Source organism: Vespa velutina, chromosome 10 (genome assembly GCF_912470025.1).
Source record: "Vespa velutina chromosome 10, iVesVel2.1, whole genome shotgun sequence".
NCBI lineage: Eukaryota > Metazoa > Arthropoda > Insecta > Hymenoptera > Vespidae > Vespa > Vespa velutina.
This window is the reverse complement of record NC_062197.1, coordinates 7,900,923-7,918,983: the sequence shown is the minus strand read 5'-3', so window position 1 is coordinate 7,918,983 and position 18,061 is coordinate 7,900,923. Positions and strand designations below refer to the sequence as shown.

General features: G+C 42.2%; 1 protein-coding gene across 4 annotated transcripts in view; it reads left to right on the top strand.

Annotated features, from left to right (window-relative positions):
* The window catches only part of LOC124952651 (POU domain protein 2-like), a 95,429-nt gene that overhangs the window by 19,829 nt on the left and 57,539 nt on the right, over positions 1-18,061 (top strand). The gene's annotated exons all lie outside the window — the stretch shown is intronic.

The window sequence follows — 18,061 nt, the reverse complement described above, 5'->3', positions numbered from 1 at the left end:
TATCTGGTGGAAACGCGTGGATGGGACTGGCAGGATAGAAGAAAAGAAAGAGAAAGAGAGAACAACGACAAAGACGAAGAAGAAGACGAAGACGACGACGACGACTCATCAAACGAGCCGCAAGACGAGCGAGAACTCTCTCTCTCTCTCTCTCTCTCTCTCTCTCTGTCTCTCTCGAGTGACTTCATCGTCGACTTTCCATGGACGTACATACACGCATACATACATTATATACCCTTTTTGACGTTCAAGATTCCAACGCAACTTCCGATCGTTGTCGTTCCGTATCCATTATAATATCCACTACGATTTCTAACGATTCTCTTTCTTTAAACGAGAAAAATAAAGAGAGTAACGGAGCTATGTCGAAATGACGCGTGGATCGAAATTTTCAGGGCAAGAGAATCAACAGGTCTTGGTTATGAGAGTGTAAAGCGTTTTGAATCGCAACCCCTCGAGGGTACGAATCTCCTCGGCGCGAATCTCATTGTACAAAAGGGCCGAATCTCATCCGCGGGGGGTAGCGTACGCTTGTACTCTCTCTCTCTTCTTCGCTCTAGCACGCACAGGGAAAGATCAAGCGGCTGGTAGTAGGCCGTGCTCTCGAGGGGGGTGGGTCACGACCCCATACCGGGGGTGGCTGACAGCCGATTAGGGCAAGACGAACCCTCACGGAAAACTTAAAATAACATCGCTCGATCATCCGGGTATCTTCACCGACAGCCGATGGGCCTATCTCGTAGATACTTTTACCTTCTTTCTTCCCTCTCCTTATTCTTTCTCACACAATCACTGCCTTTCTCGAGCTCGTTAGTAAGTGGCCACGCGTCGAAATTTCGTGACTTCCTGTTCGTATATAAATTCGATCTGAAAATCGTTCTTGAGTGCGTGTTCGATAAATAATCAATACTCGATCGCGAACATTGGATTTATTTCAACGATGAAGATCATTATCCATTTCCCCGTATCTATTCATGATCAAGAGTATGCCGTCACGTAGAAACGTACATAAAAGTCTTTGAGAAAGTTTACGATAAGAGAATATCTTGAATAGCGGCGGCATGTAAAAAGACGTACGTCATTTCTTTGGACGCTAGGACGATTATCGTAGATAGAAAATGTGGGACGCGATTATTCCTAAATCGCGTTTCCTCCTGCCAACCTTTCGTTCCTTTCCGACTAGATGCTCTCATCGAGGAAGATTCTCTCTCGATAATTTCTCATCCCAACGACTCATAAATTTGTCGATTACGATCGACTTAAGGGTTAAAAAAAAGGAAAAAAAAAGAAGAGAAAAAATAATAATAATCATCGGCCAAGAAAAATTCTTTCATCCCATCTAATTTCATCTCACAATTCCCGGTTCAATTCATCGATCGATGTAACGACTATGGAAAATCCAGTAGGAACAAAGTTGAGCACCTCTTCGATGCTCATTACAGTGTGTCCCGCCCCCGGCGGTGGGTAATCAGGGTGTGCGGGGTGAAGAGGGGTGCGGGGGCGGTGGGTGACCTCGCCCGGGGCCTTTACTCTCTTCTTCTTCGTTCCCCCTTCCTCTCCCCTCCCCCACACTTCTCGTCTTCGCTTGCTTGCTCGTTCGCGCGCGCGCGTTCTCGTCCTTCCTTCTCTCTCTCTCTCTCGCTCTCGCTCTCTCTCTCTCTCTCTCTCTCTCTCTCTCTCTATCTCTTTCTCTCTGTCTGTTTCTCTCTCTTTTTCTCCTTCGCACCTTTTCGTCCATGACTACCTGCTAAGGTGGCAGCCCGAGAGGAGGCCGAATACCGCGACCTTGTCGATACTTTGCATTCGTTCTGCATTCGCGTCACCTTCTTCCTCCCCCAGCCCTCGCTGCCTTTCATTCGGAATTGGAGGAAGTCGTGCGTGTATACGCATGCGGCACAGAGGGCGGAGAACCTTCGCCCTTCAACGACTACCTTCGAACGGAAGTAAGAGAGAGAGAGAGAGAAAAAAGTTTATTTTGTTTATCTTCTCTCTTTTCCCAATTTGCTAAGTAATTATCTCCGATGCCTTTTGTCGTTTACATACGCAAATGAGAATAGTCGAAAGAAGAAGGACTTCAAGACTATGCTTTGGATTCTCCTAGAAGACTTTCGACGGACGTGCCGTTAAATAATTGGGTTCTAGCGAGGGAAACCGGTGCCCCATGCAAGGACTCTCAACTTGCGGATCCCGATATGAAAGAATATCGAATGATCGAGCTCAAGAAATGTTCGGGCTTACCCGTACAATGACGTAATAAGTAATGAGTTTCGAGAAAAGTTTACCTAACGAGTATTAGCTCGGTTTAAACGTGAGATAGCTAGCTATGATATTTTCTCCGTTAGCTATCGGAATGTACAACGTGCACGAACTACGTCCGATCGTTCGTTTATCCCGTTAGCAGTTTGTTTCTTTCTTTCCTCGACAAACGCGGTGTCTCTCTAGAACTCGTTCGCTAAGCGAATAAGAAAAACGTTGACGCCAGTCGTCTTAGAAACGCCCCGCGAGTTTCTTCTGACTTTTCCGGCAAAGGCTTTGCAAGTTCAACCAGTCGAAGGTTCAACGCCGAAGGTTCGTTTCGATTCCGTAACGAAGATTCCTGATCGAATATGAACATCGAACAGGAACGATCAGATAAAATTCGTTGACTTCTTTGTAACACCTGTAATTGAGTCATATTCCAACGAAAGAATGACAAAAAAAAAGAAAAATAGAAACACAAATAAAAAAATTTCTAAACTTCGAAAGATAATCCGAAATAGTAACTTGATACAAGATATAGAAGATGGAAGAGTATGAATCTTGTTAACACTCCAAAAAATGCGAGACAGCTTCGTTCGTCTTATCTTGGGAGAGATCTACGAACGCGGACTTCAACGCAACGATCACCTACCTTCGTCTACCTAATGTTGAAAATGTGTTGCGACGATCTTGGGCTACCTGGGTTCAACATTAAAAATCTTCCTGTTATAGTACCAAAACGAGGAAGTAATGGTTCCATTTGGTAGTCCTTCGTAATCCATTAAAGAACACTATTCCGATGATTTCCTCGACCTTCTCTTTATCGAGAATGAGACGAGCAATAGTAGTAGTAAGCGACTCGGATAGCTTGTTTGCGATAGCTGGAAAGCAAACTTGAAGAAGTTGAAAAAGCTGTCGTCTCCGCATTTCCGGAGAACGAACGTCAAGGAAGAGAATCTTATGATAAATCCGTGCGACGAGCATCCGTGTGTATCCTTCTAACTCATCGACTTTTCCCTTCGCCTTTTGCGTAATTTCTCGATACGGGAGAAGAGATCGCCGTGGATCGCCGCTAAAGGAATACCGAATCCTGTATTCATGAATGGACCGTGCATGGACCGAGCGAGATCGGCCAGTTGGAAGGACTATTATTTAGCATAGCCACTTTTTCTGGCTGGTCAGGTCGACCAATGGTCGGCGTTGTCTTTGTATCTTCGAACGAACCGATGACGTTGCAAAGACGACGAAGAGTGGACAAAGAGAGAAGGAAGAAAGGAGGAGAAGGAGAAGGAGGAGAAGGAAGAGGAGGAAGAGGAGGAGGAGGAGGAGGACATCGTTCGAGTAGATATCTGGAGCACCGGGAGGTTGGGCCCTTCGTCGCTGCTAATGGACGCCACAACGCTTCGCCGGGACGCTTTATTATCGTAATTTCGCTTCTATTAGTCGAACGAACAAAACTGTCCACCGTGTCGGTAAAACTTGACTTGGTCGTTCCGTACCAACTACGTTGGCACTTTGTAATAAAGTGGAATGAAATGACGAGTTTTTCCATGATCTTCTTAATAATCTAAAAGCCCGCGTAACGGAAGCTCTAACGCGTAGGGAGCGTGAAAGGAAAGAATTCGATCCGATCTCATTGGAAAGTGGGTCGGATACGAAAGAAAGAAGCGTTGGTTAAGTCGAGCAGCACGTATCGGGTCAAAGGAATGCGACTTTTTTAGAGGAGGCTGGATTTGAATCCAAAGGCGGTAGCGAATCAGTGACGCTGTCGAACACATCGGTTGAACGCATCGAAGGGAACTCGTGCCGCGCGAGGCTAATCGTCGTCCAACGAGATCCGGCTGTTCGTGTGTTCGCGCCTCAACAACAAAACGAGAAGCAATCAAACGAACAATGACACCGACGTTCGAGAGATTCGACGCATCGTCCAACGTTTGTGTGTCGGCTTACCAGGTGCATCGGGAGCTCTCGAAAGAGAGGGAAAGGGAAGGTCGTTAGGAACTCCTCAAGTAGTCTCCAACGTTTTACGCTGTTTTGCGTGGCGATCGCGCCTCCGTAGCGAGGACGCTATTTACGAGTTGCTGGAAACCCCATCAAAAAGTGCCGGGGTCCCCGTCACGTGGGAACACGATCCAGACCGCACACTACGCTCTTCTTATCCCTGTTGTTCAATTCTTCGTCCTTCCTTTTCCTCGGTTCTCGGCTCTTTTATCGTGCTTTTTCCAAGCTCCCGCGATGTCTTATTAAATCTTTCGCAAAAAGATGAGACAAGCGCGTAAGCGAGCACACCAGTCGCGCTACCCTGTTGTCCTAACGCGATCGAGTATTCTCCTTAGCAACGACACCTTCCATTCCTTCTCCTTCATATTTCTCTCTCCTTTCGATTTCTTCTTTCTTTCCGTTTGTCTCCTTCTCCGACTTTTTACTACCAGCCCTTTCTTCCCGGACGCAACTCTCCTTTCTCGATTTCCTTCTTTTAAAAAGAAGAAATGATCGGCGAGCTTCTTACCAACGGGAAAAAATTCTTCTTGCATTACCGATTGCCTGCCTTCCCCTATCTCTAAATACTTTGTACTTAGCGATTCGACGAAGATTCGATAATTCTCATTTTTATCGGACAACTCGAGGAGAATTGCGCTCGTAGAAAGTTCACTTTTCCTTTTCTCTTTTTTTTCTTTTCTTTTTTTTTCTTTTTTCTTTTTTTTTCTTTTTTTTTTGTTTTCTTTTTTGCCCTGGCTCGCTTTCGATCGCGATAGTTTCAAAATTTTTTTCCACAACATGACCTCGATATCCTCGAATCGAACGAATCGTTCGCACTCTCAGCAAGTCACAGTTCACGGACATAAATTACCAAGCGAAAGGAGGAGTCTTGAGAAGCGATGACGGCAACAGCTACCTCCTCTCTTTTCCTCTCTTCGTTCTCCGCAGTCTCCGACGGATCGACTTGGATCTCGGACGTGTTGCGGTTTTCGGACGATCTCGATCTGAACCGCAAAACGGACGATTACCGAGCTCGGCCATCCGGCAAACGACTATTAATGATATTTCATGTCGGATCTGCATGCTCGCTGAATCTGCCAAAGGAAGCCGACCTCGCGGAACTATCATTGACGGCTCGAGATTGAAGGAAGTTCTTTGATTTAAATTTAAATCCGCATACATCGGTGAGAATAAAGATGCTTTTTCGAAAAAGAAATCATAATACGACAATAATCGACAAGTTTCATTTCTTTAGAAAAAAAAAAAAAAAAAACAAAAAAAAAAAATAAAAACCATAAGTGAGAGAAGATAAGAAGCATTATTTGTACTTTGTGTTGAGCTGTTATATCTTAAAAACGTGAGCGATTGCTTCTGATTCAGCGTGCGAAAAAGTATCCTGAGAGTCGTAAGAAGGTCGCAGCTTATAAACTCTAATGCTTAATTAGTCTAATGCCTTTCTACGTAGCTACATTTCAGAGTTCATTTCGTGCGTGCGTTTATCTAACAAAGTTAATTATTGAAGTACGCCGATGATCGAAGAGAACGAAGGAAGCATCGTCTAAGCTGATTCGGAGAGTCAAATTACTTATTATTAATGCGTTTCGCTGCGAACGTTAGTCGTTATGTCAGCGAAACGGCAAGCTGGCATAAAAGAAAACGAGAGAAGAGTAATTAAAAACGATTCGCGCTTACTAACGGATTTTTAACGATCCTTGTTGTTCTCTTAGATCGATACGATAACCGACGACTTTACTGCGGTTTTTCAGATAGCTACGCGTCTATATAAAAATGTTCGTTCATTCGCCTCTTTGTTACTGGACTATAACACGTCTATAACTAATAATTTCTATGCGATAATGAAAAGAAATTCGTTTTATAATTTAAATACTTTTTCTATGCGCACTGAAGTATCTATAAATTTGCTAATAATTTTTTCCGAACACATATAGCCATCCAACTCGTTACCTTTTAACGATCTCGATACTCACTGTCGACTACATTCGTCTATTCTACAAATTATTATCACGGAAACGTTCCATTTTACGCTTACGAGATATTCGCGAAGCAGCGTAAACGTTCTTTCCGCTTCTGCATCCGTATGGCTCCGAAGGAAAGGTCGAAATCATCCGTTTTATCATCACAGAATTGCTAATTCGCGTGTACCGACAAAACTCTCGTTGTAAATAGGTATATCTACCTATATATATATATATATAGAGAGAGAGAGAGAGAGAGAGAGAGAGAAAGAGAACACAAATGCCAGTAATAAAGCGAGCCACGATGAGGTAGGTGGATTGCGTAATGATGGAATATGATAGCCAACATGCGAGTATCGTCCTGGCGGACGTTCGGGAGGATTAAAAATCGAGCTCGCGTTCGAGCCGGTCCGATCGCACGAACCGCCAGATACACAAATCAGGCCGTAAAGCCGATCAATTAAACGGCAGGCCGCCGATCTGCCGCGCATTATAACCGGTAATTATCTGTAATTAAATATTGGCCGGCCGCCCAGGCCAAAAGCAGCTAACTTAGCCAAACGTTTCGAGGGGTGTGTTTCTTTGGTCCTTCGATTGTTCTCCTCTTCTCCTCCTCCTACTCCTCTTCCTCTTCCTCCCTCTTCTTCTCCTTTTCCTCCTCTTTACTTTCTACTTTTATTCTTCTTCCTTCTCTTCTACCTGCTCTTCCCAGCCAGCGCGAATTTGTCTTGTAAAAGATTTCAACTATTTTGCAAGAAAATATTCCAACGAAACGAGAGAAAGGAAGAGAGGGAGAGAGAGAAAGAGAGAGAGAGAGAGAGAGAAGAGAGAAAGTCATTCTTACTCGTTCCTGGACTTTCCAAGAATTCGTTAAAATTTCGGCTTCACCGCGTCATCAACGGGGAACCATAATGATAGTGTTGAATGACGCACGGCCAAGATTTATGCGGTCGAAGAAGGTGGGTGGTGCGGCTGCCACCACCGTAGAGCCGCGTAATCGTTCCGGCGCTTTTCAAAAAAAGCTTTCTCGTTGTCCGTGACCGAGGGAAAAATCTTACTTATTGATTTATCTCTCAACGTGGCGGGTCTACGGTGTTATATTCGTGCGTAATTATTTCGACGATCTTTAGTTAATTAATGGACTTGAGAAATTTATCTAGGTTCTACTCTCTTCGACCATTATCCATCTTCGATTCTACTAACGTCGACGATTGCTTCTTCTTTTTTCTCACAAAATTATCGCTTTCCGATCGATGTCTATAAATTATCTTTCCTTTTATGTTACTCATTCACGTGGTGTTAGAAAATTATTAATAATTGAACGAAGAAAAGATCTTTTGTTACCGACGAGCAAAGTGTCAACAGTACTCGTAGTTCATCCTTAGTAGGAGGGACATGGTAAAAGGAAGGCCTCGTGAAGTCTCTGGCATTCTATTCGCGAAGAAGACGGTCCCGTTTAGGCATCGCATGACGTTCGTCTATTTATCAAGCTGTATCATCATTCGCCTTTCTCCTGCGCGATGCCGCCCCCTACGGCGATTTAATCTAATTTGTATCACCCTTTGTTAATCGCAGCCGCGCCGTTAATTCGTTCGGCACCGCAAATCGGAGGCCCCATCATCGGCCAAATAAACTACCGTACGTCCACGCCACGTTCAAGCTCGTCATAATAAACGGCTGCGGAGGAGAGCCGCCGTTTCGGGACGATCTCTCTTGATTCTTCCGTAGGAATTCTACAAGGAGATTTTCTAATCCTCTTTATATCGACCTTTATCCCTCTCGTCTCGTATTTCTACGAACGTAAAAAAATTTTAATTCATCGATCTACCTTCTATATCATAAGAATGTTCTCGTATATGAGCTTTCTTTATACGAAAACAGTTTCATTCAAACAACTCAGACGCGTTCAACCGTCCATCGATAGGTCAATAAAGCACGGGGATAGAATACGCGTGTACTCTCGCTTCGTGCTCGCGTGGGAGTAATATACATTGCTCACGAGAGCCACCGAAGGAAATAAGGAGAAGGAGAAGAAGGAGAAGAAGAGGGAACGTGGAGGAACGAGGGATGGAGGGTGGCGGAATTGGAGGCACATATTAAGCAGGATTATTTATCGCAGCGGCGTGCGAGCCCTTGATTTGATTTAACAAACAGCGCTCGGTAACAAATTGATAAGCGCTCGCGGTCGGCGAAGATCAGAAGGCTCGCGAAGAAGGCAAGAGTAAGAGTTGCTTGTAGAAGAGGTGGAGGAAGAGGAGGACGCGGGTCAGGGCCGAACGAAGGCGCGCGAGTGCCTGGCTCTTCTTCTGCCCCCACTTTGACTTCGTGAGAGTGCACCATTAGCATAGGAGGACCCTATGCGAGACCCCCCACGGCGAGTGCACAGCCCGCCGGGCTCCTCCGCAACGCTACACATTATATAGCTCGGCCCTGATATATAAACCAACCGCCATTGATTTATGACTCGAAAGATTCCTTTAATTATAATACGATATTTATTCAGATGAGCTGTGCGCATAGCCACGTTCGGAGTCACGCTGCTACACTATGCTAATACTTGTATTTTTTCTTCTCCTTTTCTTCTTCCCCTACTCCTTCTCTTTCTCCTCCTGTTACTCTTACTATTCATCTATTTTCCTTTTCTTCCGAAGGGATAAGAAAGGACAACAATTCCTCCTTTTTAAACCGCGCTCGAGACCACCTCGAGGTAATCGACCTCCTCTCGCCCCTTCTCTCTCGTATTCCCTTTCCTCAAAATTACTCCACGAATCAAAACGTGGAGAAAGTTTTACAGGCCAGTTATTAAATTTACGATCGACCTATTTTTCTCGTTAACGTTACAATTTCGTCGGTTTTTAACGAAAACATTAACGTTCGCATTACTACTCAAATTTTCAAACTTATCTCCTTTTCCTTCTTTTTTAATCTAATTTTCCTTCGTCTCTTCTTAGTCATTATTTTCTTTTTTCCTGATTTTTGCGTACTCACCTACTAAGTCTGATATCTCGCAGTCCGAACCGCTCCTTAAGCAGAATCTTTGCAATTCCGATAAGATATTTATATTAGATGGTGAAAGCATATTTGCGTTCTCGTTTCACAATGAAGCCGTTGCTATAGAACATACCCAGTCACGATTAAAGTTTTACAAGTTTTTAACTCCAGTAGCACGTCCTGAAAGCTTTTTCGTACTTACCTGAATAATGTTATTTGACGATCGAGATTTTATCAAAGATGGATTGATAAAACACATGTTAGCCTAGTTACGATCCTTCTTATAACTCTTCAGATCCTATTACTATCTTTGTTTCTCTCTCTCTCTCTCTCTCTCTCTCTCTCTCTCTCTCTCTCTCTCTCTCTTTCTTTCTTTCTATCTCCCTCATTCTTTCTGTCGATTTCTTTCGAGGTTGTGCTCGTTCGTATAAAAAAGTAGCATAAATCAAACGCGGTACCCCCACATTCCCTTTGTGGCCGAAGCTCGATCGGCATTTGAACGGTGATACGATTCTGAGAGGAGATTCTCTAAAGTAGACGTTTTAATCGTACCACCTAACATTCATGGCTTGTCTCATCGTCAGCTCATTCTATTCTCGATCGATTATTTTCTTAAGTTATTTAATTCTTTTTTATTTTTTATTCTTTATTTTTGTTTCTTTTTTTTATTTTGCACGATCTTATCAAGAAACAGAACACGTACAGGTACTACTATTCGATTAATCGTTTAAAAGAAGTCTATTAAAAGAAGTACCTCGAAGATAAAATGTATAAAATGTTTTTTCTATATACAGGATGACGTCATAAACAAAAGATACTCCGTAGCTATTAAATAAAATATCTCGATCATTATCATTAGATGCATAATATCTTTATGAAGAGTCACTGAAAAGCGTATTGATGGCTCTCGAGGAAACGCCTATTAGCGAATGAGGCGAGTACTTACGGTGTTCACATGTGCATAATTAGGGACAAACCGATAACGGCCCCGTAACGCTTGTCAAATGCTTAACTGTTACCTCGGGCATCAGCCAGGTGGACTAATGATCTCCTGGGGCAACCTTTGGCGAATCCTCCTCCTTCCACTTCTTTTACCTTTTCTTGCCTCTGCCTCTCGTCCATTCACGTTGCGGAGAAAATAGTAGAAAGAAAGAAAGGAAGAAAAAGAAAGAGAAAGAAAGAGAAAGAGAGAGGAAGAGAGAGGAAGAGAGAAAGAATATTATCATTGTGGATTCATTGTTAACCATTCACGCTGTACAACTTCATCTTTCATTGGCACAATTTTACCATTCAACATTACACACTCACAGAGAACGTATTTATTCAAAACGATTTTATCGAGGAAAGCAAGTTGGAAACGATTATACATTAATGCAGAGAGTGGCATCGAAGGAAGTGAAAGTATATACTCGTCCTTTCATTTGCATGGAATCGCATGCGATAGAGTTGCATATTACTCGCATGCAAACTTATATACGTACGTTCTTTTGTAGAAAGGCTTAATAGAAATTCCATTCTCTGAAACGGCAATTAACGCTACCTCGTCTGACCCTTTAAAATTAAAAAGTTGTACAAATTGGTCTGACGTTTTATATACAAACAGTTTAGCTCAGTGATCTTTGCTCGTAAACATGCAAGAATGCGTTATCGTTTTGATATAGTTTTAGTAGGAAATGGTAAATCGACTCTCCCGTGCGATTCCATTGGCTGATCTGTTTTATATTGTTTATATAATACTGTTTTTTTATATGTTTTAACTAATTTCTCTGGCTAGCATAACATTTAACGCATTTTTCTGTAAATTTCCGTTTACAACGATAAACAAATCGCAAATTGCATTCTAAAGAACACCCGGGTGGTCCGAATAATCTTATTACTTTTTCCAAAGGTTAGATTCTATTTATTAAATATCTAATTAGGAGTGCTTCGATTCGCGATAATCTCCATACTCTCTGACACTTGGAGGATTCGTATCAAAGCTGGACACGAGCGACGTTAAATGCGAAGACTAACGAACATTAATCCGTAATTTATTTCGAAGGAGCCGGTGGTCGAGCTTAACGAGACGCTCTTTAATGATCTTTTATGCGCGATGGTACGCAAGGGCGGCGAGTATAAAGAACGATTTGTCGAGATTTGTATGCGATGATAAAAATAAATTTCTTCGTTCTCATATAACCGATCTCGGTACGCAATGTAGAACCAAAAATCGACGTTTCCTTGCCCTCGCCCTCGCCTTCGCTTTCGCCCTCGCGTACCAATTGGACGTCTCAATAACGTAGGTATCGAAGCGCGAGTAGTACCCCGAGTAGTGCCAAGCGCGCGTAATATATGGCTCCTAAATCATCGGGCAAGAGTGGATATGGTGGCTCCTTCGTTCTATAACCATCCTACCCAAGGTAACTCGCCCGCAAACATATCAATCAGTCCACTATCCTCGCCCTTAAAGAGTTCCTATTCGAACAATCGTTAATCAAGGCCGTATTCGAAAGAGGTATAATGTTGTACCTGACAATTAGTATGCCATGAGGATCGACTTTTATATGCGAGGAAATACTCGCTAAGAGAATCTTTACCGATTTTCGATCGTATAATAAAAATGCAATCTGCTCGTATAAGTCAAAGGTACATCTTGAATGTGACGCATCGAAGAGAACGTCGGAACTGATTATGGTGAGATAAACACCTCTTTGGCCAATGCAAGAGCGAACTACGTTCTCCACTCTCCGATCGTTTCACAATGACAGGAAATTTCAAACAGCCCAACGATGATAATGTGACTTTAAAACGAAATTGAAAATAAAAGTGCCTGAGCGACGATTATAGAGAGGTCGATGTGAACGCTATCATCGACATCGCGTAGACCAATTAAGAAGGAATTAAGAAGGTGCTGACTCGTTTCGCAGAAACGAATAAACAGGTAATAAAGTGGCCGCATCATCAACTGGTCTTGGCAAATAAAGCAGCCTGCACGAACGCCGGTGGCCTCATGCAAAGTCGAGAGTCGTCGAACTCGGCGGTTCTTTATCGCAGAGAACGCCGGAAACGGCTAGTAAAAAGCGTGCACTCTGATTCCCCTTCCCTATCTTTCCCTCTACTCCACTACTCTTTTTTTTTTTTACGCCCTCCCTAATTACTTTACTCGACTCGAGGATAATTGATTTTACGTCGAATCTTAAAAGGATTATACGCCACGCCGTGATTGTAAATGGAGATCGTTCTTGCCATTTTCAAACGTTGGAAAGAATTAGTAACGGAACATTAACTTTTTACCCGTTCAACGGATTAAAATACATGCCTAACACATAACACATTTATAATTATATTATAATATAAAGTATATCTTTTGATAAAAGAAAGTAAATACCCGCTTGTCACACTTCCATTTCAAATGCGATATATAGAAAACTCTTATGAAATTCAAAAATACACTATCATATTCTTACGTAGTGATTTGTTTTCCGGAGGAAAATGATTGGATACGTCCAAGGAGAAAAAGTTTGGGAAGAGTTTGCCTTCCATATAAATAAGCGAGATTCGCGTGGAATCACGCGAGATACGTCGACGTTACCGACAAATCCCCAAAGGGAGGCACGGGCTATTTCGAGAAGGAAGAAACATAGAAGTCCGACTTGGACATCGACGAAAGGTCGTGACTCGTGATGCCTTTGCGAAGGTTATGACACTCGTAGGAGGACGGACGAGCTCGAAAGGAAGAAGCAAGAGTCCTTCGCTCTTCGTTCACCGTTCTCGTAGCTTGATGGATGGTTTCGAAAAGATACGAGGCACCGATTGGCCAACCATAAAACAAGACGCAGAGAAAGAAAGAGAGAGAGAGAGAGAAATAGTAGCTATAACTAGGGTTCGCCTAATCCGCCCTCCTTCCTTCTCGACCTTCTCCCGATCAGCTTCGCTTTATCGTTCGTTTTACCGAACGTCTCCTGATCTTCTCAAAGACTCGTCCTGCCAAATGTGTTTCCCGTGTCCTTGCCTCACCTTACCTTTTCGGATCTCGTAGAAATGACATCTCGTAATGTTCCGTAGATATTATTGTCCTGCGATCTATTACTTCTTCGATAACATTGATCTTGAACTTATTATAAACATTCTTCTTATTTAAGTTTTTCTACAAACGATCAGGAATCATTCTCTATAAGAAAAAAGAATAATTTGAAATAAGTCGCATATTAAAAATTCATCTCATTTAGATTTTCCTATAAACGATTGAGAATCGATCACTGTAAGGAAAAAAAAATAATTTCAGTTTTGAAATTAATCTCGTGAATTAAATTACTATTTCATTCTATTCTCGAAAAAAAGAAAGTGCCAGTCGCAAAGGTAGGTTTATCATATGCGTTGATGCGCCTTTTAGGTGTGGCACGTTTTACACGGCTCGTAGGCGTACTTATGTGCCGAACACAATCGGCATGACCACAGTCGGAGATTTAGGTGGGCGGTTCGCTCTTTATCGACTCAGATGATTTCGTGATCCATCGAAGTGACGCACGATCGCACGATCTATTTATCGTCTTACGTTTCACCCTCGTAGTTCCGTGCACGGGAAACATTAATTTCAAAGGCGATACGACGCACTAAGATCAATGATATCGTTCGCGATCAGCGACCGAATGAAACGTATGGAGGAACGGCGAGGATGAAAAGAAAGGACGAAGGACTAAACAAACGAGCGTTCTTCGTCAGTCGCCGAATTCCGTACTTGTTTACTCCTGCCAAACTTGCTTCTCTAGTTGGAAGGTTAAAGGGAAAAAAAAGGAAATGAGAAAGAAAGAGAAAGAGAGAGAGAGAAAATGGAGAAAGAGTAGGTGGCACGTGACATCCTTTACGGCAACATCCTGCGACTCTCGCTTCTTCCTACCACCCTCTTTCCTTTCCCGCCCTTCTTCTAGGACCCGCCTCGTCTACTGTTTATTCTAGTTATTTTATCACACGGTCCGAGAAACGGGAACGCCTCGCAAACTTCCGCTCGTTTACCTCTGCCCTTCAAATCCATACTCCAACTTCGTCTATCGATCATACCGAAGAAAGGCAAACATTTTACTTGACGAAATTTTCCTATTATATGAGCGCGATTCTTACAAGTTTAACAATTTTTATATATATGTACGATCGAATTCGATAGGAAGAAATGATATGCGTATTTGTTTCATAAAATATCGCGAAAGAAAGATAAATAAAATAAAAAGATACAAATAGAAATACAGAAAGAGGAAGAGAGAGAGAGAGAGTGATAGGAATACAATTTATAATCGCTTCTGATCGTTCACGGTCTTCCGAGGATCCATCGATCTCGGTGGTTCGCGAGATACAAGAGAATTCCAACCAACGGAAATGAAGGAAAAGGAAGATAAAACGAAGAGAGAGTGGAAGGAGGGGGAGAGAAAAGAGGGAGAACGAAGGGTAGAGTAGGTAGGGAAGCAGGAAGAGAGAGAGATGGTTCTAGCCATATAGCGTAGCTTCTCTCGAAAGACCTGCCAGAAGCAAAAGTTCAGGTTATTTTCCATCCGAGCTGTTATTCGCGAGGCAAACTCGTCGAATAATCCTGAAAAAGTAGTCGGCCCGAATAAACGAAAATTTTCCCTTTAAAATGCGGAATATACCCGAATGCAGCCGGTCGATATAACGGTTGCCAGGAATGAACGAAATCTATAAGTGCCCTAGGCATCTTTTCAAAACGATTATCTAAGGTAATGCTTCTTGAAAGCTCATCTTTATCTTCTTTCATTTCGTAAAACTCTTTTTATCGTTACTTATCGTGGTTCGAAAAATTCTAAAATCAAAGTTCGATATATCCTATATAAAATAGAATGAGAACTTTATTAAAAAGAAAACCATAAGAAGAAAGAATCGTTATAGATAAAATCGCGTTGACCTTATACATGAAAGAAACACGAAGGGAACTGTTTGTTATATTTGTTTGGGCACAGACGGGCCAATTCAATTACGCGTCGCTCGAAATAAGCCAGTAAAGGGTGTTGCCTCGTTTTCTGGCAAAGAACCACGAACAAAACGGACAAGGGCCGACCTCGTGCAACACGTTCTGGATGATGTCGATGACCGCTTAAGATCAACCGCTAAAACAGACATTCCCAATGGAAGCGTCACGTGTTCCTGGACGAGGATGCAACGTGCTTGAAAACTTTTTCGTCTTGAGAAGCGAAGTTTCTTCAACTTTTCTCCCGACTTTTCTTAACACGTATTTTTGTTCAAAAATAATCGATTTAATAACATTCGATCGATATATTATGAATTACTTTATAATTACAATTCGAAAGAGAGAAAGGATTGTTCCTTTTTTTTAATTCTTTTTCTCTTTTCCGGCCAACTTTCTTTTCGAGCTTATTCCGCCATAATATCTAGCCTTTTCTTGTCCAATAGAGCTCCTAGAAATTGCCCATTTTCCGCCACCCACTGAAATCTTTTGGGGTAATATTTACCTTCGAATTATCTACGAAGCCGACGAAGATGGAAAAACGAACACGCTTACGGAAGGAGGAAGAAGATAGAAAAAGATAGATAGATAGATAGATAGATAGATAGATAGATAGATAGATAGAGAGAGAGAGAGAGAGAGAGAGAGAGAGAGAGAAAGCTAGAAAGGTGTGGGGGTGCAGAGAAGTAGAGACAACCCCTTTATTAGATTACCGGACGAGTGTCGCAGCATGGGCACTCTTTGAATTCTCGCAGAGAACCCTCTGGGCTTATTGTCTCGTCTCTACGAGTCTTTCTCTCTTTTCCTTTCTCCTCCCTCCCCTCTTCGACACATTTCTCTCGCCTCGCCTTGCCTCGCCCTCACCCTCACGCCGCGGCCCACGTCCGAATCTATTTATTTACGCACTTTTAAGGCGCCACCAAGACGAACGCGCTCAAAGAGATTCTACAAATTGGCTGGAAATTGATTTTGCCAATAACCCACCGCACCCATTCCTCCCCTTGTCACGCACTTGAGACGCACTTCTTCCGGCTGCCCTTCCACTTTTTTCGAGTGAACGGAAGTGGAAAGTGTCCGACGGAATTGAACGACCATCGTCGATTTCAAGAGTAAACCATTTCACGAGAGAGATGCTTGAAATCGTTTAACGTTACTTGCTTACTATTTGTTAACGTTACTTGTTTACTATTTGTTAATGTTACTTTCTTTTTCTTATGTTTTCAAAGTATTTCGACTCGTGAGATGATTCCTTTTTCGTGATATAACAAAATTTGCTTGCCAGTTGAAAAATACATTAGTCGCTTCCCGTCGAGTAGTGTTAGGCAACTTCGAACGAGATCAGTAATGATGGGACAGCTGCATCTGCCCTTCATTGTTCGTTCCGAATGCACCCTAACTGAATTTTTGAAAAGTCACATTTCGCGCGCACGTGCTCTCTCGATTTAACCGATTTCTCGTTTTACGATTAAAATCGCGTACGTTTATCATACTTGTCAAAATCATTATCGTTCTTCTATGAAAAAAAAAAAAAAAGAAAAAAAAATATATATAAGAAAAAGAAATATATATATATAAAAAAAAAAAAATATATATATATATATATATATATATATATAATGAAATTGAAAAAGTAAATAAGAATATACAAAAATTCACTCTCTTTCTTTCGATTAAATCCAGTACATGGATGTAACGTGAAAGCATTTTCCGAGTGGAAACTATTACGAATCTCGATTTCAAATCCTCCGTTCTAATCTGGGTACGCCGTTAACCGTAACAGCGTTGAAGAAGACGGAATAAAACGAGAAATAAAAAGTTAAAGAAGGAGAGGACGAAGTGGAAAGAGTGCCTTGGATTCTTGATCCTGGCTTAGGACGATTTCTCCTCGTGAAACGAAGGAAGACGTGAATTAGGGGTGGTTTATTTTCTACATGTATGAGATATCGCGCGCGCGCATGTACGAAGGAAAAAGGCGGGGGATGACGAGTGAATGACAGGACAATGAGCCTGGTCTGATGCACGCGAATGCTTTATGACAATTCAATATATGAGAGAAACGAGCGGTTGCATTTTGAATGCACCCGTCTCTCTCGTTCTCGAATTTCGTCTTCTTTCTCTCTCCCTCTCTCTCTCTCTCTCTCTCTCTCTCTCTCTCTCTCTCTCTCCCTCCCCTCCTCCCTTTCTCTCTTTCTCTTTCTATCTATCTCATTTTTTTCGTTAATATTTCTTTCGTAGAGGAAAGACAGAACAGAGAGAAAAGATATTTACATTCGTCAGACAGAGTACGGATCTATATCCCTCCATCCCTCTCCCCCTTATATAATGCGATGGATTTTTTTCGAAAGCACTTCGACGATTAGTCATTCCGGAAATTCGAGCTTACCGATACTTCCGCATCCTCTAAGAAACGATTCTTTGCTCTTTCTCGATATGCCGACCAATTATAATTCATAAGCTTGATTATATTCTTTTTCTTTTTTTTTTTTTACTACTACTACACTGTTCAACTAAAAAAGAAAAAAGAAAAAAGAACAAAAAAATAAGAAGGAAAAAGAAAAAAAACATCTCCGAACGGTGGCATTAATCGATGCGAGAGAACGACGAGGTAGAGGGTAGTAAGAATAAAAAAAAAAAAAGAAGAAAAAAAATCAGTTTCCAAGATCGGGGCAACGACGTGCTTTTATAGACGGTATCTTCCCATGACCCAGAAATTGTGAATTCTAAAGGAATTCTATGGGATCGCCGGACTCGTCTCGAAAAAACAGACGGTTTTACCCGTTTCAAACCCTCCTTAACCTCCCTTCCCTTCTTTTTCTAACCTCCCCCCTCCCCATTTCAATTCCAACCCAACCCACTCGCCCCCTTAAAAATTTTTAGGCCTGAAAGCCTTCCTCTTTAAATCTACCACTATTTCGTATGGTTCCCA